General features: G+C 40.1%; 1 protein-coding gene across 2 annotated transcripts in view; it reads left to right on the forward strand.

Annotated features, from left to right (window-relative positions):
* Positions 1–26,674, forward strand: part of bcas3 (BCAS3 microtubule associated cell migration factor) — a 289,480-nt gene that overhangs the window by 190,905 nt on the left and 71,901 nt on the right. The window lies entirely within an intron of this gene.

Below are 26,674 nucleotides of genomic sequence, written 5' to 3' on the forward strand. Positions count from 1 at the left end.
CAGTTTTTAGATTAATGCTGTGAAGCTTAATGCACAGATGTGAACTCACGACACATTTCTGTTTTTCTCTTCCCGTTGCGTATTGATTTATGTTTGTTTCTTTAAATGATTTTTCTCGCTGCACAATGTGTTCTTATGATCTGCCTGATTTACATGCAGATAAAAACAAAGTTGTATGTCAATAATCGGATACAAATGTTTTGACTTGCATGACAGTATTACTGCGGCTTTAGTGTCAGGATGACTATTTTGTCATTATCCATTTTGACAAGATTTGTATTAAGCCATCGGCCACATATTTAGAGCTTATGAAGCAGAAATGTCCACTTTAGAGAAATACGATATGGCACTTAAAAATATGCTTTACTTTAAAGTACGGTTTTAGACATGTTTTACACGAACAAAAATGGGGGGGAAATCGCAGAGTTTAGCTGTGTGGTTTGCAATTTTGCCATCAACTTATATTACATAAAACAGGCATGCAACCACACTATAACAGTCCCGTGTAACACAAGATGGTGAGTTTTGGGGCCACCGATCTTTCCCCATTCGCGTGTTTGAAATGACAGGGCCTCACCTTTTAATGAAAGAAAGCAGTTCCCCTCCATGTTCACGTTGAATTAGGCTAAAGAGCTCTGCGCTTTCTCAATCAAACTCTCATTCTCAAAAATGTCACCACTCGCTCTCACGCTGAGCTCGAACCGACTCCCTGATCAGAGACAGATGAAATCGGATGCTCATTTGAATACGGCACCAGATATTATCCCCACCAGGAGTAAAAAGGCCAGCACTTGGATATGCTGTTTTGTTTGTGTGTTAAGAAGAAACTGAGTACAAGTGCAGCCAATGGCCTTCGCAGACTGGGCTACCCTGTAAACAGACACCTACCGGCAGCTGGGCATTTGGCAACAGAACGGGTCTGCGTGTAAAGGAGACTGACCCCTCCACCCACACACACACACTCACCGAGGTCTGTGTTACCCCTTCCTGCGGTTCGGCCATGACTCGACCAGACTCCCACAGTGACAGACACTGTTGTGTTTACTGGCTTTCCGGAAAGCTCCACAGGAAGAGCGTATCTGTTCGCTTCCAAATTTTTATTTTTAAATCGACGCTCTACGGCTTATTTGTACCCAACAACAGACCAGAGTGATTTATTTTGCTTTAATCTAAAGAAAGCATCTCAATGTCTTAAAATAAAGTTGAAGTTATACACATAGGGATGGTTGCAAGCTTTCTCTGTTTAAATGTTTTGTCTGAAGTTTGTCATGGCAGAGAAAACTTAAAATTATCTTTTGTGTTTTGTGTTGAATTTTCTTGTTTCTCTAAGGAGTTGCTCTTGTTGTGACCCTGCATGTAAAACATTTTTTTTGTGATGTACTGTTTTCTCAATAAAATCATCCTGCATAATGTAAAGAAAATTTTGTGCAAAATAACCTTGATATATTTAATATTGACTGAGTAAGGTTAAATGAAATGTAATGCTCCTAATCTCATCATTAGATTATGAGACTGGATTTGTCACATATAAACTTGCCTATATTATAGAATATATAATGTGTTTCTTACACATGGACCAAATGCGGCCATCGGACCATTTGTTTGTGTGTGATCACTAGGGCTGTCACAATGATTAAATAATCGTCTCACCGCAATAGTTTGACCTCATCGTGATGATTTCAGATCACCGCAATGATTGCACATCTCTTTAAAAAACACAAGGGGGAGCTGCATTAACAAGACCATATCAGATGACACACCTTAAAGGTGCAGTGGGTAAATTTTAGCCGCATCTACTGGTGAGGTTGCAAATTGCAACAAACAGCTTAGTCCATGGCTGACCCCTCGCTTTTGAAACACATAGAGAAGCTACGGTAGCCGCCATCGGACAAACATGTCATTGTCGGAGACAACTTAGTAAAAAAATTGTCCTTTAAGGGCTTCTGTAGAAAAATGGCAGAACAAAATGGCGACTTCCATGTAAGGGGACCCTCGTGTATGTAGATAAAAACGTCTCAATCTAAAGTAATAAACACATAATGGTTCATTATGAAAGGTCATTATACACCCCTGATAATATAGTTTTGTATATTATTTTGCATTTCGGTCAAAAGATCCTTCTAAAAATTACACACTGCACCTTTAACTGACAGTGTAACGTGACATTGCAAAGCCATGCAATACATTGGAAAAACAGCATTTAAAGAAATGCTGCAAAACCTGAAGACTTTTCAATTTCTGAAAGAAATATTCATGAATTAATTACTTTTAAATGTGTTATGTGTATTCATAATTACTGCCAGGTAAACTGTGCAAAATATTTAATTTAAATTATCACAACAATGTGAGAAAATTATTTCATGAACAAACAAAAAAAATGTGTGAGAATTAAATGTCAAAGCAATAAAACAGACAATTAATCGCCATAATCGTCAAAGCCTTTAAACAGGCAAATAATCATCATAATTGCACAATTTATTAGACAATTAACCGTCAGCCAAATTTCATAATTGTGATAGCCCAAGTGATCACAAATTCACTTATCACAAACATCTTTTTATACTTACAAACCATGCAATGAAATATACCATGAAATGTATTAGCTAGCGGAGATTATGCGTTTAGGGATTAGCCTGTGGGTTATTTCAGCCTCACCTCACAGGAATTCATAACTATTTTATGAGGTGGATCAGTTGAATTCATGCGATTCATACAAACATTTACAATATTAGAAAAAAGCAATGCTCACCCCCTACACCAAATGTCATTGGGGCAAAAGCAGATTATACAAAACCTATAGATTTGTTGTGCCAATGAATGCAAATTAGCCATGTCATAAAATACGAATTGGCATTAAATTGTGCTGGTATTTTTTTAGGCACCGCCGTCATATGTATTTTGGTAATTATACAATATTTTTGATACTGACTTATAACTACTTTAACATTATAGCATGATAGATTGCATTATGTGAAGCTGGTTTTGTATTGATGCCCTACTATGTGATAGTTTAAACATTTATCATTTATATTGCGTGATATAAAATTACTAATACCGCACATATTATACTTGCTTATTAATATAAATGATTTGATATAAAATTGCTAGTTAAAGCTGTCCTACAAAGGCAAAAGGCAGTAACTTAATTTTTGGTCGAAAATCATTGATTTGGTACACTCAAGACCTCTTTTATCATGTTAAGTATATTGAGTCAATTTCATTTGTTTATAAAAAATAACTGCCAAGAAGAAAATAACGTCACTAAAGTTACTAAAAAGTCCTTTTTCTCAGCTCCTCTCTTTAGCGAGTTAAAGGCATAGTTCACCCAAAAAGGAAAATAATGTCATTAATGACTCACCCTCATGTCGTTTCAAACTCGTAAGACCTTCGGATTTTTTTTTTCGGTTTATATTTAGTCCGAGAGCTTGTTGACCCTTCATTGAAAATCGATGTACGGTTTACTGTCCATGTCCAGAAAGGTAATAAAAACATTATCAAAGTAGTCCACGTGACATCAGTGGGTCAGTTAGAATGTGTTGAAGCATCCGAAAATACATTTTGGTCCAAAAATTACGACTTTATTCAGCATTGTCTTCTCTTCCGCGTCTGTTGTGAAGTGCATGCACAAGACTAAAGTCACGTGACTGCAGTGACACGGATGACGTATGACGCGGCTGACGTGTTATCTGGTGCGCCCCAGCTGTTTTTTTTTTTTGCACCCGAGCTTCGTTTATAGTCTGAGTTAGTTTACAGTCTAAGTTTGAAAAAAAACTTTGGGAACTTGTCTGAAGATAACAAGTCATCCGCTTCAGTGCAGTCATGTGACTTTAGTCTCGCGCATGTGCTTTACAACAGACGCGGAAGAGAAGACAATGCTGAATAAAGTCGTTATTTTTGTTATTTTTTGACCAAAATGCTTCAACACATTCTAACTGACCCACTGATGTCACATGGACTACTTTGATGATGTTTTTATTACCTTTCTGGACAGTATACCGTACGTAGATTTTCAATGGGTCAACATGCTCTCAGACTAAATATAAAACATCTTAAACTGTGTTCTGAAGATGAACGGAGGTTTTACGAGTTTGGAATGGTTTTACATGAGGGTGAGTCATTAATGACATTAATTTTATATTGGGTGAACTATCCCTTTAAGGTATTCTGCCTTTGTAGGGCAGTACAGGGATCCTCCTTTTCGGCCCAGAGCATTCCGAGGTCACGTAGCCCTGAAATTGTGTGTAACGGTTTGGGTTAGTTTTGTTTGTGGGTTCATAACCAGCACGCACATGCGTTTCTCGGCACACGAGAAGTCAAAGCAGCTGCATGTTTGCGGGCATAAATCAGCATCGCTCTGTCTCTTCTCTCTCTAATTATGCATCAAGAGAACTGTTAATATCCTGCATGTGGTTTTTCTGTTCTGTGCTCTCGCTGTCCCGCTCTCTGATCATCACTCCTAAACAAGCTTCGCTTTATCATCACTGCCAACACTTCTCTAATGAAGGCCTGTATGCAATCACCAATACACACCAGAGGCTCACAAATTACAGCCCGTTTGTTTCCGCAGCCTAATGCTGGGCCGCGATCCCCCCCAACCCCCTTAGACTTTCAATCCGGCTAAAATTAGGGACCTTGGCCTACCAGCAGCAAGTGATTACCGAGTTGTTTCTGTATTTCTATGATGGATTTCAGCTCAGGTTTGAGAGGTGGATCTTCGACAGAACATAAGGATCTCGCTGCGGCTTTGAAGGGGAAAGTACAATTATTGAATCCGCATGGCTAGATTTGATGTACGGCTCTCTTCTCAAGATTGTGTACTTTTATACCGCCTCCTCTAATACTCTAACATCCACTTAACCTAAACGCCATGCTGTCTCCTCCAACTGTCCACCCGCCGCCTGACCAGAGCGAGACACATGTTTACTCCAGCTACTCGTGTTAAATGTCACGCACATTGAGGCAGCCTTTCTGTCTCTCTCTCATACACAGACCTAGGGCATAAGTAGCTGTCTCTTATCACTAACTATGTGAAAAATGTGTAATGCAGGCAGAGCTGAATTTGATTAAAGTGAGGAAGCTTACAGAGGATGAGGTAGAGTTTGATGAGCAGGACTGGAAAAATCGCAATTAAATCGGTTGTTGTGCTCCAGATGTGCAAGGAGGGAGTAAATTTTTGGCAAATTTTAGCGCATAATTAAAAATTGTATCATAATGTCATATTGTCTGAGAGGTGTCTCAGTTGATTCACTTAATTGTTGTTGCATCAGTGTTTGTTGAAATATAATTTTTTAGAAAGAATATAAGCAAATGTGTCTTTGTGGTTGAATGTCTATAATAAAAGTAAATGGCAAGCCGATTTATAAGCAAATATTCTGGTTTTGCTGGTCAGTGGAGCATTGTTTGAAAAATTATATTTTTATTGTGTTTATATAGAAGTTATTTTAAAAATTACATTGTGGTGGAAAGAAAAAAATTATCCAGTGCTTTCATAAAAGCAAAATAATGTTTAACACTTTGGTTCTGTGTAAATGAGATTTTTTTTATCATGTACACTTTGCATACATCTTGGTTTTATCATCTATACACAAGAGTCCAAATGTTATGTAAAAGGCAGCTGTAAATGATGAAATATGCATACGCATGTCAATATGCAACAAAATACTAAAGTCAGTGCTGTTTGTTGCATTTTGAGTGCTGAGGGCAGTGCAGACACCTCATATATTTTAGGCGGACATTAAAGCAACACTATGTAGTTTTTTTACCTTTAAATAATGTCTCTAAAATTATTTCAGTGATAGAACAACTTTTAACTGGACAAATTGTACTGTTGCTGCAACCTGAGCAGCCTCCTAGCTGCTACAAGCACACTCTGAAAGTGGCGGTGGAGGGTAGAGCACACAGCTCCGCCCCTCCCCCTGCCTGCAGAAGAGTGTCTGATACCAGGCACTGTTGTGCTTTTCAACCACGTGGGGGAGCTGTAAGTCATTTTTACATGGAAACTACATAGTGTTGCTTTAAATACAAAAAGGCTATTATTTCTCCCTTCTGTTGGAATAAAATAACTTTAGCATAAATTATGATAGAGACAAATTTCCTTTTTCCTCTATAAGGACATCAGCTGGGATCAAAGAAAACTGTCTGCGGGTTGCTGGAGCACACAGGACCAGAGTTATACACTTTCAAATGCAGACTTAAAAAAAAATCAAAAAGCGCCTTTTTATTTTTGTGTTTATTAGAGGACTGACACACATACAACCATATTTAGCACTTTCAACATTGTTTTATGTATTTTCAAAGGGTTTCATGTTAAATGATACCAAACTTTTGTATGTACACCTTTGCATGTGGGTATGGGAAGCTTTAGAATTTGGGTTTGCCAAATCCAGGCGAAAATCCCCAAAATAGCCTCTGTGGAGGTTAAAAATGTCCTAATATGTTTCACTGGGTACAGATATGTATACATTTGGTACCAATATGTAGGTAGGTACTTATATGATCTCTATTACCGATATGTACCTCTCAGCTTCTAATATTAACTGTACGTGTCCAAATCTCTACTTTGTAAGGGGATAGTTCACCCAAAAATGAAAATGTTTGTAACCAAACCATTCATGACCGATATTGACTTCCATATAATCCTTTTCCTACTATGGAAGTGAATGGGGCTCATGATCGGTTTCGTTAAGCTATCCTTTTAAAAGGTTACTGCCCCAATGACAGCTGGGGTACATATTTGAACCATTTTTCATTTTTTTCTGACAGTGTATAAATGAACTCTGTGTTAGCCGTTTCAGGACTGAATTCATTTCAGATAATTAAAACATATTAAAACATTTACTCATATTTTTTTAACTTGGTTGTACAACAAATACAACCAGCTGCTAAATTATAAACTCCATAGAGTTGTTGAAAAGTAACTTGTAGCTACCACACAGAATTTGCCCATTAATCTATTAACTTTATAAAAACATAAAACACATAATGTAAACTTGTCCTTTTCTTTCTTCATTCCCATCATCATCAGTGTACATTTTCTCTGCCTATTATATATTACGAAACCCTAGGGCCCGTAAAATGATATGTATAACTCTAACAGGGCTCTCAGACCGAGGCTCCATCGAGTGTAAATATTTGGAGTGTTGAGAGTCACCACAGTCACCGTTACATTGAGAAGCCTCTTGAAATGTTCGTCTCTAATGCCTGGTGTCGAGAGGGATGCAGCGAGCTGTCTGCCGCTTCACTTTTCCTCTGTGTGCTCCGTCTCTGACCTCCGGAAGCAGACGCTCGGGATCTCGCTCACATCTCAGCCTGACATATGTGCTGGTAGAGGAACTAGACAAAGTCTTGTGTGTGTGAGGGGGGGTAGTTGGGCAGAGAGCTTGTGGTGTTGTTATTGGGCTTCCTGTGGAGATGTAAATGATATAAAAGAGGCATGAAGATGGGCGTTTGATTATTTCATTTGGCCATAGCTCTTTCTAGGACACTAGGTACTGAGTGAAAGCCCAGCTTGAAGTCCGTGTTCCTCCGTTTAGACCCAGAAGTGCACATGCAAGGTCCTTACCCTACACTTAACTACGAAATCCGAGGCAGCCACACACTCTCTCCATGCAACCCAGCACCACTCTGTCATTATTTTAATAAAGCGTCATTACCGCAATTATTGAGGCGATTAGCTGGTTAGAGGACCCTCTTGCACTATCCATCAGACAATTTTCAGGGAACAACACAAAAACAAGTGAGGTCACGGGCAGCAGACGTAAATGTCAGGTCACGGTGTAGGCGAAGAAGGGGCGTCTGGAAAACACACCATGTGTGGGGTTTGAATTGCATTATTTGCTTTGCATTTGATTAAAATCTTGAAAATAGGGGCTTACACTTACCCTCAATGTAGGGGGCGGCACAAAGCAGTTTTCAGTCACAAGTCTTAAGGGGCCAGCATTGCGAGGGTGCATTTAAGGGACAGCTTTTGTGCAACGTGACGAAAATAAAAAAAATCTATGTACTTGGACGATTTTGTTCCTGTACAAGATTGCAAAATATGATTTCAGACAAGGACCTCAGGCTCATCCTTTCAGTGGGCAGTTTTATTTTTTTGCCAGCATTTTAATCAGCGGCGGGCCCTTGAGTGAAGCATTAACATAAAGCCACACTGTTCAGCCACATTGCCTTCTGTCCTGTAGGCGCAAGGAAGGAATTTAGGGATCTGTCATCTGCCAGACATTAGACTGCCTGCCCTGTTCACCGCGTCTCCCCAACCAGATTCCTCCACCTCTTTTTTGGATTGACCTCTTTGCGTGTATGACTTACTGCATTGGCATTTGCTCATTCAGCTTTGGCAATCAAATTTTTAAAGTGAATATCCGCACCCTCCAGTGGTAGCGAATGGGACGCAGTGCGGTTGTCCTCAGAAGTGTTTTTATTTCTATATAAATGTTGGGGAAATACGGGGATGATATGCATGTTTTTTGTTTTTATATACTTTACTGGTAGCCTAGAAATCTAGACGCACCCTAGCGGCCGCAAAATATATTTGCTGCCAGGGTTTAGTCTAGGCACTCACAATACACTTAACAGCTCCAAAAACCTAAATTTGGTCAGGCCAATCACATCGTGTGTAGCGTCTGTGGGGCGGGCTTAACATGATGACGACAGAGCTGCCTGCGACGGTTCCTACTTGAAAACAAAGAATGGCTGCTGCTGCTGCTGGCGAACAGCTTTCTTTTGAAGCGGCTTTGGCCGCGACTCTGGAGGACTTAGACTTATGTTTTTCTTTGAGAGAAGAGCAAATAACCCTACTGAAGTCCTTTTTAAGCAATAAAGATTTGTTTGGAGTTTTGCCGACTGGTTACGGTTAAAGTTTGATATACCAATTAGCTCCACTGGTGGGGAAACGCAGGGGACTCATACGTCACCTTCTTCGTTGCTCTGATTGGTCATAGCGCTATCCTATTGCGTACAGAGGCATTTTGAGGGACAACCTTATATCCCGCCCCTTGCATTGAGCCGTTTGTGTGAAGAGTTGCCAGACCTTACATCTTGATGTAGGTCTGGCTACCCAGGCTACTTTACTGGTGCAACGTTTTGGATTATCTTGAATTTATTCAGGATAAATATTTTTTCTGATCCCTAAAAACCTATTTTATCTGAAGGTGTAAGGGCGGTTTCACATTTGGTGCGATTGCCTGGTCTGAACCCGAGTTCGATTGCTCCCCCCTCCCCATGCCCCCCATGGACTGTGTTCACATATTATTTTTGCATTCGAACCGCGGTACGCTTGCATCATCAAGCTGCAGCCGGCGCATTCTCATGTTGCTTGACAACCGCTGTAAACGAGAAGATGACAAACACGATTGGCGAACTGCAAGCAGAGTAATGATTTCTGAATGCCTCCGCAAAAATTGACGTCGGCGGACAGCCCGTTGTCATCGAAACAACTTTACTATGTTTGGGGCAGACAGACGCAAGTGTGTTTCTGTATTATTTATTTGAAAACAAAACCAAAGGTTTAAAAAAAATAAGAACAAAAGTCAAGCAAGCATTCTATGCATTTTGTTGTCAAGGTAAGTGCACGCACACAAACACACACGTCTGTTTTGGTGGGACATTACATATAATACGTAATTAACAACGGTTCACTTCCACGATTTGGTACGATTGCGCTCACATCAGCAGCGAACCGATCTGGAGTTCACATGAACCGGACCCCAGACCACCCTTTTTAAGCACACTCGAGTACGTTTCGTGGGTGGGCACCCGAGTTCGGAAGACAGCGTTCACATCATCCAAATGTACCGAACTCTGATGTCAATCGAACCCGGGTGCGCACCAAAAGTGCTAATGTGAAAACGCCCTAAGATGAAATATTTGGAATAAGTTTTGCAGGAAAGCATATGATTGTGTAATGTGTAAACCAAAATTGTATTTTGAAGAATGTTTCAATAATAAATAAAAACAGCGAATAAGAGCACATAATAGATGGGACCTCTAGTACTGGGTAGGGTTGCACCAGTCTTTCGTAATTTCTTATTAAACTGGGACGTAAAGTCCAAACTAGAGGCTTAGTAACTACTAGCTAGTTTATAACTCTGTACTTTATTCGTTTGCACCATTTGTTCTTAAAGCAACACCAAAGAGTTTTTTTACCTTAAAATAACGTTTCCAAAAAAGTTTCAGTGGTTCATCCACTCAAAACAGGGTGAATGGCACTTTCACATTCGCTTTGCAGCCCTCTATTGGCCAAAACCGCACTAAAGAAGTTTCCAAACGTCGGGTAGTGGTCCTGTAGTTCGAGTGAAAACTACAAAAACTTGCTTTACGGCAGACCTACAATCCAATCAGAGCCAGTTATGCTGCAATATTTACGACAGTGGTAATGAATAATTACGCTTCTAACCTGTAGGGGGAGCAAAGAGCAATAAGTCTTTAGTGTTGCTTTAAGGCAGAACGTAGCTAGTAGGTCGTAAGCTCTCTGAAAGTAATGCGTTGTCGCATAGAATGACGTCTATTTTTCTTAACCCAATCACAAGCCTTCTAATAGGTAAACAGGAAATAGTCTGAACAGTACGTAAATTCAAACTTATTCTTGACTGGCCTAAACTGAAAGTTAAAAAAGACGTTAAAGCAAACGTTATCGAACTCAAAACATTACACTTTTATTTTATCCCACATATGAAGGAGAAAATAAACAATAAGAAAAAATTCAGTCATGAAGAAATTCTTATTTTAATTGATGGATACAAAGAAAACAAAAAAGTTATTGAAAACTCGTTGACGAACTTGCGGCTCTTAATCATAATCAATTACGAGCTCATCGATGTGATCTAATCTGGCTGACATCTTATTCCAACCGCTATTTATGGACAGAGGCTTCCGTAAATATTTAGTTACAAAGTATTGTTACGTTTAAACTAAGTTTAATGGTGCAACGCAAAAACATTTAATAGTACGTAAGTTGTAACTTAGTTCCATTTTACGTCGTAACTAGGTTACGTTGTAACTTGCACACAGTTGGTGCAACCGACCCCTGGTGAATAATCAATGCATCAAAATGTTAAATTAATAAATGAAATGCCCAAATTACTGGTATTTTTGAAGACGTTAGGCAAAGGGTGGCTACTTTAGAGATGCGAAAATAAATCATAGCTTTTGTATTTTTCACAGCATTATTCCCATAATTCAATTTCTGCTATTCCAAAGTTTGGATGGGTTTGTTGTTATGGTAAAATGTCGGGAATAATGATGACAAACAATACATGACTTTTCTTTTAATGCTTTATGCAAACCAGTCTGCAGTGCTGTTTTTGAGTATCTGGCAACACTCCACACAACATACTTGTAGTTTTGCACATCCCTAATATGTATCTGGTTAAACATCTCCCTGTTACTTAATAGGACCGCAGCTCTCCCAGGGGTAAAGGGGCTGACAGGAGGAAGCTGTTTCTACTTCAAGACAACACAAACATGAGCCATGTCCTAGTGCTCTTTATTTAACATGAAAACTTAATGGTGTGGGCAGAAAACGCTGCTGATGAATTCGCCAGACCTGAGCGCATCATGTACAGAGAGAAAGAAAGTCCCATTTCCTTGGCCAGAGATATGAAGATTGAACAGGACAAGTCATTAAGATTTCACCAGCCTGCTCTCCAAGACACCGCCTTGCCTGGGGCTCGCCTACCTCTCAGTATAGTAAGAGTAGCACTGAATAGACTTCTAATTGGACGGGGTAGGTAAATTTACAGAAGAAAGACCTTTCACACCTTTTTGTTTCTTGCACACACTTATGTGTTGGTTAAAAAAAGGCTTTTTATAGATACAGTGCCGGGCTTTCCTGCTAAATGACAAGGTTCTGAAGCTCCATTTACTCAAGTATCTTTCCTTGGCAGTAATCAGAAGGAAGCGTTACAGCTCAGGCCTTGACCATGCCAGCTCTGCCACGCTGCTATCTGGACCCAGTACTATGTTTACTTTAGCGCAACATTAGCTCCAGCCTGTGTGTCACAGATCTTACATGAGGAGTAACATTTGCAGCTGTAGTGGGAGATTTGTTCAAATTAGACCTCTAGAGATCATATAACCTAAGTGGAAACAAATGTTGCCACTTTTCCAAGTCATCGTCTTCTCTAGCCGACGGGATGGGGTGCAGTGTGAGATCCAAAGCTCTGAGCGTTCATGAGTGGGAGGCCGAGATATGCCAAGGCCCTGGCTTCATTCACGAGATGGCGTGTTTAAGATGGTAATGAATGGCCGTCAATGAAACGGGCTCCTGTGCTAATGTACGCAACAAGCTTGCCTTTCTCACGGCACCACAACGGGCAAAAAGAGGCGCCCCTTTGTAACGCCGGCACACGTGCTATCGGCTTTCTGCATCTAGTAAAATATGCCCCATTGTCCTGAATGTCAGCTCTGTAGATCTCCAGACCAGCAGCATTCTTCGAGTATGTGACTTTGTAGACTCACATTTTGTTCACCCCTCCTTCGATGGATTAACTTCATCTGAAGAATTCTGTCGAGGAGGAGGAGGGTGGACTCGTTTTCATCACGATCATGTTCTCTTTTACTTAACCCACCCCCGTGTGTGTTGTTTTGTGCCCCGTTGAGTGTTTGTGTCACAGAGCATTTTGCGACAGACCGCTTGCGTGTTTGTGTGTTTTGTCTCCTTTAGCCCTTGGCTCTTTAAGGCCGGTAGTCGTGGGAGGTCCTGCAAGTTGTTTTGTTGTGAAAATGGTGGTAAAGGAGAGAAGAGTGTCTATATTCAAACCAAATGTTTCTTTCTTTTCTTTTTCTTTCTTGTTACTGCTCATGTTGTTGCTAGTGACCGAATGTTTTTCATCAGTGGATGTTTGCGTGAGTTTAGCCACCATGCAACAGAACAGGCCTGAGATGACGGTAAAAAACATTTATTTATAGGTATCTGAAAGCTGTGGAGCTTGCCGAACTCTCTGATGTATTATAGTGTACAGCTGGGCGATAAAGAGATCTTACAACAGATACACTACCAGTCAAATGTGAAGGGTCACATACTTTGTCTTTATTATTATTTTTCCACATTTTAGAATAGTAGTAAACTATTAGTAGTAAACAAGTACACATTTAAAATAAATCAAAACTTTGTTATGTAAAAGCAATAGCCACCCAATATAGTTCAGCTATGAGTAACCCTCTTCTAGCCAAAATAAACGTACATTTGGTTACATGTCGTTTTAGCCAAAATAACTTAGATGTATGTTATTCCATCATGTAAGCAACGTCAACAGTGATTACAAGGTTTTTGGTTTTATTTATCTAGTTATTTTGTTTTATTTATGTATGGGCGCCATATGGATGTCTACTTTTCACTGACATACCAAATTTTGGCTTATTTTAGCCTTAAAGGTCCCATTCTTTCTGTGTTTTTGAAGCTTTGATTGTGTTAACAGTGCGCAATATAACATGTATTCATGTTTCACGTGTAAAAAAGCAGTATTTTTCACACAATTTACTTATCTGTATAGCACTTATTTCACTGTCCTAAAAACTAGCTGATGCCTTTCTTGTTCTAGGAAGTCCCTCCTTCAGAAATACATATCGAGTTCTGATTGTGTAGTTTGTTTAGTGTGATTCGACAGCAGCTTGGCTTTGCCAGAGCCGTTTGAGCTTAGCTGGCGACTGACGTATTCCTGTGGGCGGAGTTAAGTCAAAAGCTCTTATATTGACATCATTCAATCGGGAAGTAGAGGACTGTAGTCCAAAGAAAATACATCACCTGGCAGTGAACTTTGAGCTTTATCATTTTGCAGGTATTATTTATGTTCTAACAGCAACATTACACACTAACTAAAGTTTGAAAAATTGGATCAGGAAGAACGTGATCTTTAATGTCTAGGCTATGTACAGTATATGCGCTGTTTACACCTGGAATTAAGATGTGCTTTTGTGGATCGGATCACAAGTGGGTGATGCTAAATACAGGTGTAAAATGTGATCTACTGTAAACTGTTTTGGAGCACTTCCACTTTTGACCACATTCAGAAGTAGGCGAAAACGCGTTTGACTGGATTGCTTTTGTGGAGTAGACGCCACAAAAGACCACCTACTCTCCGATCTAATGTGTGACTTACTGAGCGCAATGTTTTTACATCGCACCTGACTCAGTGTTTCCCGCAGCACTTTTCAGTTCGGGCGGCCCGCCTAAGCTGAGAAACCTTACCGCCTTAACTAGGTCGTCCAAAAAAACCCAAAAAAATTAGCTGCACAAAAGGCCGTCAAGTGCATCTCGGAGAATAGCGCGGACGCGCTTCACACCGCGAGCGTGCACGTGCGCCACATGGCCGAAATGGTCTGTCACTGTCTGGAGGATAGCCAGTTGATAAAACGCGTGTCCGTGAGAACTGTAAGTGGACTTATTTTTTGGGTTTATTTAAGCCTGTTATTGTATTAGTCTATAGTTCTTCAAATTTAAAGTTAGTTAGCTGGTGATTTTTGTTGTTTGAGCAACCTCCTAGCTAGGTTGCACATGTCTGTTGATTCGATATAATTGTTGAGCGCTCTTGCTCACTTTATTTATGTGCATTATTTACATGCTACCGTAGTTACACTCCTTTAAGATCATGTAATTAATAGAGGGAAAAAATCAGTTTTTACAATCTTCGCGCTATCCATCATCGTTAGCCAGACGTTCTACAAATCTGCTTAAGTTTGTGTTTATCAACCCTTTAGTTTCACTTCATCAAGCAGCTATTTTCGTATCTGTTAAAAACATTGAATTCATAATAATCTAGTATGTGTTCATTTTCTGTCATAGTTTCCTCAAAATGAAGTTTTATTTGAGTGTTTTAAATGAATGTACACCCTGCCCCTTTCATTGCCACGTCCCCCAGCCACGCCTACCCTACCAACCCTACCACCTTAACTAACAAATTTTCTGCGGGAAACCCTGCTGACTTTTATCACGAACTCCCACTGTGTTCAGCACTGTTTTAAGACTTTCGTTGATAAAACTAAAGCAGTTGCTCTCCGCCCCATTTTGGTTTCACTTTGTAAGTGTGTGAAAGTTGCGTGAGTTTATTTGATTAATCGCTCTGAAATATCTGAGAAAGCTTTTACATATACAAAACATTGTGCAGCATGTTTACTAACAACACAAGCAGCGGTCTCTCACATATTATTAGTGTGCATCAACTTAAACCCGTCATTTCTCCCGCTCACGTCCAAACAAAAGTAGACGGACTCGCCCACAGACCATGCCCTCAAAGTAATAAGGACAGAAGTGGACAAAAGATGCTTTTTTTATAGATATAGTTATCTTATTGGCTGCTTTTTCCTAATTATTCGCTTAATTGGACATTCATTTAAAAAAATAGTAATTAAATTTAAATTTGTGAAAATATGAAATTGGATGTTAGCACAATAATTTTACAAAACTAATTTCAACTTCATTTGATTTTAATTAAAAACCATCAAAGCATCACTTTTTATTTAGCTGTGCGTGAATGCTTTTAACAGAAATAGACGACAGGTGTGCACACATGCTTTAGTTTAATGGCCAGAAACCAAACCTGCAATGTAGTCTCATGTAGTCAATGTAGCTTAATGAGTATTTACTTTTTTAGTTATAAAATGGGCACAAAATGCTCTGTGTGTCAGCATGGGTCATTCAGCTTTCCCTTTGTTGCATTGTGCCAGTTTTATCAATAAAAATATAACATAATAAATTTTTTCTACTTCAAGTGAAGTATTTAGCAAGCCTATTACAATTGGTTGTTAAGCACTTTCAATTCAATTTATTTACAGTCATTATTGTGAAACAACACTAATTGCCTTCAGAGTGGTTTCCATAGAGTCAGTGTAGAGTTAATGTGATCTGGCCATATGGCTGCTCTGAATTGACGACAGATATTTGACTCTGTGTTGTAGTGATGGGAAGCAGTGGGCCGTATGCCACAGTGATACTGAAACAATAGCGAGACACAAGCTCATGAGGTCAGCTGTGTGCCTGGAGGCAGGAAGGATACAAGAAAAAAAGGGTAGAAGAGAAATAGCCAGAGGAAAGACAAAAAATAGAAACGATCCTGAATGGATAGAAAGACATCTTCCCTTTCTCCTCCATTGTGCAGCATGCATGGCCACAATCTTTCCAAGAGGTCACCATGCACTTTTGAACTTTTACTGAGCCCTGGGAGAAAATCCATGCTGCTTCCCATGATGTTAACGCGGGGCGAGCAAGTCAATTAGATCGTAATTGAGAAAATCTTTCACATCGTTTTCAAACCCCAGCTTTTCTGTGTTATTCCAGCCATGATATTAAAGGGACATATTGAATATTTTATTGACCGTCTATGTGCCCTCCGATGACCTCTCCAACATGCTAACCTCTCCTCTCAAAAGAGACTCCATGTCACTCTGTATCAGGCAGCCAGGCGTGATGCTCCCCGCACATTTCCTGTGAATAAACTCCTGCTCAGCAGGGGCGAACACAGAGCAGAGGTGAGCGAGGAAAACACACACGTACACACAAATCCTCCCTGCCTCCTGAGAACAGTCTTATAAAAGCCATGAAAGGGTTCAGTGAGACGAAGCCTCCTTAAACCTTCTTTTATCACACAGTTATTTTGGATCTGTTTTTTTATGAAACACTATGTCCAGATCACACCACGGCTCCGTGTGTACACTCATCGGCTTCAAGTACCTGTTAGACTTTATACAGTGGACCACATTTCATAAAACCTCATTTAATAAAAAAGTTACGGTCATCATGAAATTGACACTTCATACACTTTATACATACATACATATATACATACATATATATATATATATATTATTTTTTTGTGAATTATTTATTGCATTTTTTGGCCCCCACAAAAAAATTGTCTAGGAAATATTTTTAATTCATTTTAGTACATTAGTACTTTGATCAATGTGCTTCACTTCTAAAATGCCTTTCCTTTTCGGCTGACATCAAGTCTTCTCATTTTTCAGACATTCCTCTCTAATCACTAGTTATGTAGAAACTATTTTTCAGAATCCAATTCTTAATGGATAAAGTGAAATGCTTTGCTTTTCTTTTCTTGTTGAATATTTTTGTCTTATTTGGGAAATGCGTCATCACGGAAGTAAAATAGTTTGTGAGTGGAATTTTTACTTTAAAAGCTTATAAAGTAATGTCCTGCTTAAAAGAAGATATGCTCCTAAATACATTTTTTGTTTTACATCAGCAAAGTTGCCCTTTTATGCTGGTCTATTTTGCAATTTGAGATAACCTGACAAGTGATGTATTGCATGTTGGTGGGTTTATCTTTGTACAGTAGTGGCCAAACATGATGTCTGGAGGGTGAAAAGTTGTACAGTATTTGATTTTAATACTGCATGAGATTAGATTTAACTATTAAAGGGCTCCTATTTCATTGCTAAAAACATGTGGTTTATGGTTAAAAAGACATTATTTTCAACATACCGTACAATTTTGTAGCTCCAAATATACTGTCTTCCTGAAACACACAAAAGAACTGTGTCCCTGATTGGCCAGCTAATCTGTAAGTTGTGATTGGTCTGAATACCTCTAACATCAGGCGGAAATGTGACGCTCCTTACCATGTTTGAAAGATTCGCTCACAATGCAATGCTAACAGGAGTTAACTTACAGGCGGTGAGTCCAAACAGTAGTAATTATGATAATGTCGGTCTTGTCCACATCAACAAGCCCAGGAAGTAAACTGTTGCCTGCAAGCCCTGTGTTTGTTGTAGTCCAAGAAAAGAGATTTACGTGGGAAACGATAACTCGCGTCATGGTTTACTTTGGGGTTTGTACCTTTTGCATATCATTAACATGTACTAATACACACAAAATTAAATGTAAAATCGTGAATCGTATATACATACAGCATACATACAGTATATACAGGTCATTGAAAGTGCTTGAATCTATTTTATGCAAGAAGTTTTCTGGAAAAAAATCCATATAATTCCCTGTGTAGTGTAGGATAATATCATAAAATTTCTAGCCTTTTAAGCACACATGTTAAACTGTTCACTTTAAATGTTTATATCTTCTGTATGCGAATGTTGATTCATACCAAAATGCTTTTTTGCATAGTTGTGTTTGATACATGAAAACGTCTCTGATTACGTATGTAACTGTTGTTCCCTGAGAAGGGAATGAGACGCTGCGTCTCTCTTGCCATACTTCCTGCGCCCCTGTAAAATCGTCTTTGGCAATATTTCAGATAGTGATAAACTTCCTGGCTCCTGTGTCACCCTGTCTTTGTCCATAAGCCTCAGCATTGGTTGAATTTGATATACACATTCAGACGCACTTACCCCTGGAGGCGTCCCCAAAGTGTCACCGCAGTGACGCAGTGTGAGTTCCCTCGAAAGGGAACTGTAACAATGTATCTTAAAACGTAACACGATGTAACCTTGCTCTCACTTGAAATGTGTCCCCCAAATGTATTGGACCTGGAAAGTCCTTGAAAGGTCCTTGAATTTGAAGTTAACTAAGGTGTGGGAACCCTGGATAATATTTTGTAGTCATTGTCTTAGCCAAGGGTTTTCAAACTTTATGAAGACAAGGACCTCCAAATATGATGAACCTTATGGCAGGGTACCACATCCTAAAATATATATCCATTTATATATATATTGTGTAAAATAAACTGTTAGATTTTATTTTTATATTATAAAGACCACATGTTATTTCCAAATAATTAGTTATATAGTTGTTACAATTTTTTCTTTGTCTGTCTTCTCTGAAATTTTCTGGGGACACCTTAAGAGCTCAATTTGAAATGATGTCTTTATAAACTTTATGCATTTGTTTCTTACTGTGAGTTCACACCAGATGCGAGTTCAACAATTTGCGCGAGTAGACTACACACAAAGTCAATGCAAAGACGCGATTAGACGCGTGGGGCGATGTGAATGACACGATATGGGCAGCGCATTTGCCGCGAAAACATGCGCTATTCGCCCCAACCGCGTTTTCGCCCAAGTTGAAAATATTGAACTCGAGCGAAAAATTTGCATGAGACGAAGTTTAAATCCTTTAAACAACAAATGCACCGATGCAACAAGCATACAAAATTCCTAATCCATCTTTAATAAAAAATTTAAATAAAGAGACGATGATGGACATAACTTTTGGCCACTACTCTATATGTACACCACATTTCAACTTGTAATTTCCTGACACATAAAAACACAGTGTATGCACACTTCCACCCCCAGCCAGACCATAGACTAGAATGTCAGTCGCCAGTTTGCCTGTCACTGCGGTCGTTTTACAGGAGTCATTTCTCCAGCCCTGTTTGACTTGTTTGTTTACTTTGCGTGATGTCTCCCAGAAAAGGCGACCGTAAGCCGCCAATAACGCGTCTTAAAAGTTCATCTGGTTGCGCCACACTCTCAGGCTGCATCATTGGCTCGTCTGAATTATGTCAAACTGCCCCATCTGTCCTCAGAACTGTGGAGAGACGCGCAGTCACCCAGCACCCTGCTCAATGCACGTCTTTGTGTTGAAGCTTTTATAGGCTTTGGCTCGAGTTCACAGCGTCATTGAGGGACTCAGACTACAAAACATGGTTACAACGCTGACTACGGCTCGTGTCATATCTGCGGCTGTGTTTGTGGTCTTACATGGCGTCATATTGTGCTTTCCTGGTCTTATGTGACTGTCCAAGCCACTCTGATAGATGGATAGTAAAGAAAGATGTGTCAAAGTGTACATGAGTGTCCAAACTAAATTACTCGAATTATAATCAATGAAATGGTTGTTTACACTGGAACCATCTGTTGCGGTGGAGGACGAAGCATTTCGCCTTTAGCTGGTAGGCGCACTCTTTTTATTTTGTTTGCTGTAGCACATTTCATTTGCAGCTTTCATCCCGTGTCCTACCAGAAAACTTAAAGCGCATATTGATTCCTGAAGGTTTAGCGTGCAGCACTTTCAGAGAATCAGAGCTCCAGTAACAGACATCATCAAGTCCCACGCATTCAACATAATAAAAAACCTGCACATCCGCAGAGATTTGGCGTCTAAGGCCGAGGTTCAACCACCTCCCTCTGAGATCTCAATAAAAAGCTCTCTGACATCTCTCTGGACTTCTCCCTCCTGAGGTGTTTCCTTCCTCGTAGCAAAAAGTGTTAAAAAGCGAAGTGGAGTTGCCGAAATGTTTCTCTGAGTCACGTTATGGGTTTTGCTGCGATTCCGCAGATGTAGTGAATAAATAAAGTTCCTCTTGAGCAAAAAGCTTCTGAAAGTTCAACCAGGCGTGCTGAGAGAGTAACTATTATCCACCTAAATGCTGCAAATGTAATTCAGCCTGAGGTTGGAACTGTAAAAGTGAGACCAGCATGTTTTTCTCTCTTCTTTTTTTCTCTATCCTTTTAATACATCTGAGTGTTAGCTGGCCGTTTTAAAAGGTTTTAAAAGGTTCACGAGTGAAGGTCATATGATGGTGCTGAAGCACAAGCCCCACCTCTCACCGCTCTCACTTGGAGAAAGCGCCATAAAACTTTGATGCCCAAATTAGGTTGTTATTCATCTTGCACCTTCCTGCTCACAGTATTGACAACTGCTGGAGGGAGATAGCATCTCGGTGTTTGGGCCGGGCACTCCGCCTCGCGGCCGCTGACAACATCAGAAGTGTTTTAACAGGGTTTTAATGGCCGGCCGCTTCTGCTCCTGGGAGCATTGAAAATAGCTGCTGTGAAAAAAACTCTTTGGCTGATGGGAGCTGACATGGCCTGCTTTTACAGTCGCCGTTGTCACGTGACTCTTGCATCGGAACTGCTGGGAACATCTAGATGTCTTTTTTCTAATTTTTTTTACTACTACTTTCCTGTCAGCTATGGGAAGAGGATTGTGGAAGGCACTACTTTTTTGGTCGTAAAAATTTATATTTTCAAACTTACAGGGTGGTTTTTATTACATTGCTTAGCAGTTACTTGGGGCCTCATTTATAAAATCCTAAATGTCTCATTTCTCAAAGAAAACTTGTGTGATTCATAGAACAAACGTATGCACAGAAAACGTGCTTACTTCTTTCTTTCAGATGTAAAATCTATAAATCGCAAAAATGATCTTGAACTCAACAGTTTCAGATCTCAGGCTTTTACGATGCCCAATTAATGTCATCGACATATAAAGAGCACCTGTCAATGTATAAATCCTTTTCTAATAGGAGCAAGAATGGCTTATATTTCCGAAAACCTGCAGCCATCGGACAAGCAAAAGTGCGTACGTCTGCTCAGGCTCTACGTGGCGCTAAGCACTTTTCCACGAGAACGTGTGAACGCTGCGGTGGATTTTTGCTTGCGCACACTCTACGATCAAATCTGTGCATACGAATGCTTTATAAATGAGGCCCATCATGTTTATGGGTGGGTTTCTAGTGTGAATGCCACATAAGGGAGTGTGCACACCAAAGCTTTTTTACGCAGCCGAAAACGCCTGCCGTACGCTGAATGCCAGCTTTTTTTCAGCTGTCTGCCAGCTTTCTTCAGATGAGGGCTTTGGTTGCTGTGATACTTCTGATTTGTTTATCAGTTGTTGATCGATGCACCAGTTGGTTGTTGTTATATTGGTCCCGCCCCTCCTCCACTGTTATTGGATGGCCATGTGAGAACTGACATTGACGAGCTGAGCTTTTCCCCTATAGTTGAATCTGAGCGTGAAAAAACGCCCCTGTTGCTGGCTTTTTTGAAAAAATGGCACGCTTTCATTGGAAACAATTGAAAACATATGCCGGCCACCAGTGTAAAAGCTTTGGTGTGCATGTCCCCTTATATTCACATTGACGCCTGTTCACTTTTAATGGGTGACGTCATGCGTTGCCGAACTGAATTGTAGATCCGTTGGAGCCGCGTCACTGCCGTTGCTCGATGCAGAAGTTAAACATTTCTTAACTTTTCAAGCGCCAACGCGTGCGTCAGCCAATCAGATCGCATTATGCATATAACCTAGGCAGAGTCAGCCAATAACGTTTATGGAAGACCGGAGCATGTGTAGCGGCCACAAGCCTTTCGTCAAAGGGTTAATGCTTCTGTTCCGTGTAAATGTACCATAAGTCACTCTGAATAAAGCTTCTGCCAAATGCATAAATGTAAATCATTTTGATAAGTGTACAAATAAAGAATGAGCGACTTTAACTTCTGAATGGTTGTGTATATACATATACGTAACGTGACACAACCCCCTATTAGCTGTACAACACAGTTACCGGTTTTCATGAGAAAAAGAAATGGAGCCATTGAAGGAATGACACTAAATTCCAGCCATTGGTGTAATTGTGAAAGTTGTTGTGGCTTCTGTCTGTTTTCTTCACTCTGTCCACACGTTCTCTCTTTGCCACTGTCCTTGTTTTAATGGCTGGTCATTAAAGTGTGTGCTGACAGAGATCGTGCTTTGCCCTTTTGATAGGGGCTGAGTGCCCTCACCGCCCCTGCCAGCCCCCTACTCCAACTGCCCACTGTGGAAACCTGGTCCCTGCATTGTGCTCCTGAATGGGGGCCTGTGTTGCAGCGTGGCCCTGCTGGCTACGCTCATTAGCAGAGTTTGGCGACACACAGACCCCCTGAATGAGTTTGCTTGTTGCCACACAATAGATAAGCCATGAATGTAGGCTCAGGGTCTGGCTCCACGCTGACACCTCTCAGCGGCCACACTGCTCTCATGGTCACTGCTCAGCTTTCAGCCTGTGCTGTACAGAATTATGCTGCTCTGTTGAGTACAAGGAAAGTCCTTTTACGGAAGTTGCGTCACTCCGCCACCATATTTGCAACGCCTCCTTGTTAAGAACAAGACAAACAAGTCGATTCTGCACATGTGCAAAGTCCCTCTCCCATGGGATTCTAATTGACGATTGGCTCTTTTTACTGGGAGGCGGGACTAGAGTGGCCATTCTAACCATTGCAATCTTCCCCATTTATATTAATACCAGTGACGCATCTTGTTGATATTAAATATGTTTGGTACAAATTTGGTGCCAGTATATGAGCAGGGCGTGTGTGTTAGTTGAGAGTTGTTTAATAGACAAACTGTTCACTTCCTGTGATGTCATAAAAGTTTCCTGTATAGCACAATGGTAGACCATTGCGTTAGAAGCACAAAAGTATGTTTGCTTTAATCCTGGGGAACATGAATACTGATAAAGTGTATGCCTTTCAGAGTCACTTTGGATTAAAGTGTCTCCCAAATGCATAAATGTAAATGTCATAAAGGCCATCATCCTGCGCACCACACTTCACAGCATCTGTGACTTCATGTATGCACCCATAGCCACACAGTCCTGCTTATGCAGTGCATGTTTTTCGCCTCTTCAAACATAAAGTAACCACACAGAACAGATCAGACCTGATTATCGTCTTCTCGTCTTGTCTAGCCAAAATTCATAATCTGTGATGAAAAGCAACAGGCATGTGTAAAGAAGCAGCAAACGGTTCAGTCTCCCATGAACTTTGGGAATACTGTTAGGATCATCTCCCACGTCTTTGCTGTCATCTGTTTGGGTGGCCACCTTGAAGCCTTACCACATTTCGGTCATAGTCTCATTGCCTCCGAGGTGGCACAGCTGCGAAAGTTTGTTTTCACCCCATCGTCTTCCATTATCTCTGTTAATCAAATTCCTGCTTTTGATCGCAGCGAAGGGTGTATGCGGTCAGGCCGGAGGGGAGGGGGGATTGTAGGACATCAACAGGGGGCTTTCATGTTTCCCATCTTCTCTTAACTGAGCTTCATTGTATGAGTGTGGGTCAGTTTTAAAGCAATCGTACCAAATTGTGAAATCTGAGCGCTGGGCTGTGATGATAAGGCTCAAACCGAAAGAGAGAGTAGGTGATAGTTGGGTCAGATACAGGAAAGTGTCTGTCTTTCTAAACATACAGGGCTGGGCAACTAAAATGATTGCTTTCGCTGTAAGTGGAGGTTTAAGAGTGTGTGTACGTGCCTTACCTCATTTGTTTTTAAGTGTGTGCTTCTGTTTGTTTATGTGTGTTAGTGCTTGAGGGGGTGTTGCTTCCTTTGCTCCTCTGCTTTCGGCACATTGGCCGTGCTCTCTCCCCCACCAATTAAGCTGATTGAGTTAATTATACATCCTTTCCTATGCCCTTATGTCCCTGACACTGATTGGCTGACCTTTGTGTGGGTCGCTTTGCCTCTTAAAGTTAAAAGGTCAGCCCTTCCATACAACAGTACAAGGATTAAGAACACAATGTACTCAAACTACACTAGCTAAACATGACACCTGTATTTGGAAACTTTAGCCGCTCTTTAAAGTCTCTGAATTAGATGAACTTTTATTGATAACAGAATATTAAACAAATCGACACGGTGCAAATGAGTAATGTGAAATTTTTGTGAAATTTAAGTGCAGTTACTTTTAACCAAAAGGTCCAGATGTCATTTTTAGTGATGTATGAAGTACGGTAGACTGAATAAAAATGTAATATATTCCACAGACATGTTCCACTATAATTTTTCAACTAAAGTGCCCATATACTGTCCATCTTTATCCTGAACAGAATAACTTTTATTTGCCTAAGACAAATTGCTTTATTGTTTTTCTCACTTATTATTTTAAAACGATTGAAGGGAAAAACTCTTTACTCACACTGCATTTTAGTTCATTTTCATTGTGTCTCAAAATAGCACAGTTAAGTAAACTTAAATGATCTTTAAGTAGACTATGGAAGTGTACTACTTTTTCACCTGGGTATGCTTTCCTTTACATTAAATAGAGTAGTGGTCTTCAATGTGGTGCCCGCATAGAGTCTGTGAGTTGCCCTTCAAAGCACATTGTACTAATAGCCCCAATTTTAATATTTATTTATTACATTTTTTATATTAGCTTGACTTCTTTTATCTATATTAACGTTTTAAGCAATGATAAAACATATTAACAGGTAAAGTAAGATAAAATCAACAAGTAAAGCAAAAGGTTTTAAGTAGACTACATCAAAATAAGTAGCCCTCCAGATTGTTGTATCCATTGTCGTAGCCCCTGCTTACTTAAACCCCATTCACACAGACCTCTGGTCCCAGAAAATACCCGTAAAATTGCCAGACAAGCGTCTGTGTGAACAAAAACTCGTTCCGTTAATCTTCTCGGATCGTTGCCGGAAAGAAGACCTAGTAAGATACGCGGGTAACCCTCTGTGTGAACAAGAAGCCTCAATAATGCCGTAATGGGCGTGTCGAAGTGAGGACGCGCGCGTCATCATCACAACACAAGTAATGGTTCAGCTCCTTACAACGAGAGATAACATGCATATAAACATTCACCACGAGAAATGTTGCAAACTAGATTGAAGCAGTTATCAGAAATGATAAATGAGACGCATAAACAATGACGCACATGCTGTAGTGAGGACGCGCGTGTCATGGCAACATGAAGTTGGTTCAACTCTTTAAAATGAGGGATTTACAACATTCACGACGAGAAATGGCAGCAAACTGGACTGAAGCAGATATCAGATATTAAACGAAAATACCCACGCGTCATCCCAACAAGATAATATCGTTCAGCTCCTCAAAATGCGGGTTTTAAATGCATATAAACAATCACGATGAGAAATGTCTGAAAACTGTATCAAAGCAGAAATCAGGGAGCTCGTCAAATATCCACTCAGAAGCTGAGATCATTCACCAGAATAGAACTGTGCGTTCACGCGCTCCTTTGTAGTCTTATCATAAACAAAAATGCACGCGAGTTGTTTCTGGAGAGAGAAATAATAAATAATATGCAAACTTCAGACGCTGCGTAGAAGAGAGGGCGGGACTTTCAACAGGTCACGTGTCTTTCCGGGACCATCACATATGCCGGGTTAACTTGGCAGTGTGAATGAATAAAATATCAAGCGGTCCCGTAAAATTCCAGGATGCCGGTGCCATGTATCTTACGGAATATCTGTGTGAAAAGGGCTATAGAGGTTGGAGACCCCTGAAATAGAGCTCCTGCGGTTGACATCACACATCTTAAACTCCACCCTCTTGGCACACAATCATAGAGCGCTTGAGCATTATAGATAGTGGTTAAACAATAATTTTAAACCAGACTGTTTATACCTTACAAACCCTACTATTTCAACATGTTGTATAAGGGTTTTATGTTTAATAGTAGGGATGCACGATATATCGGCCGACATATCGTTATCGGCCGAGAACTGCTTAATTTTAATATTATCGGTTATCAGTCTGATAGCAAAATTAGGCCGATAAATGAAAGCCGATAAATGATGGATTATTTTGGTTTGTTGAACCACTTCACTTGCTCATTGCTGGCCATGTGGAGTTTTGATTGGTGCTTTCTGTGACATAGCACGAAGATGACATGCTAGTCTAGCGCAAAGACAAGATGTCCGCGGTCTGGGAGTTTTTCATTGTGAAATTAATATGAATATTTATCGGCCTATATATATATCGGTTATCGGCCCCCAAATATAAAGAGTTATCGGTTATCGGTATCGGCCAAAATTTCCATATCGGTGCATCCCTATTTAATAGTAATCCTGAAATGACATGAAAGATTTTAAAGGTGCCATAGAAGAAAAAACTGTATTTATCTAGGCATAGATGAATGATAAAAGTTCTGACATAGTGTGAGCCTCAAACGCATTTGTTTCCTCATTCTAATATTATGTAAACCTTGTGCATGCAAAAGACTGTTGGAAAACAGGCCAATCTCAACATAACACCGACTGTGAT

The sequence above is a fragment of the Misgurnus anguillicaudatus genome, chromosome 24 (assembly GCF_027580225.2).
Source record: "Misgurnus anguillicaudatus chromosome 24, ASM2758022v2, whole genome shotgun sequence".
Classification (NCBI taxonomy): domain Eukaryota; kingdom Metazoa; phylum Chordata; class Actinopteri; order Cypriniformes; family Cobitidae; genus Misgurnus; species Misgurnus anguillicaudatus.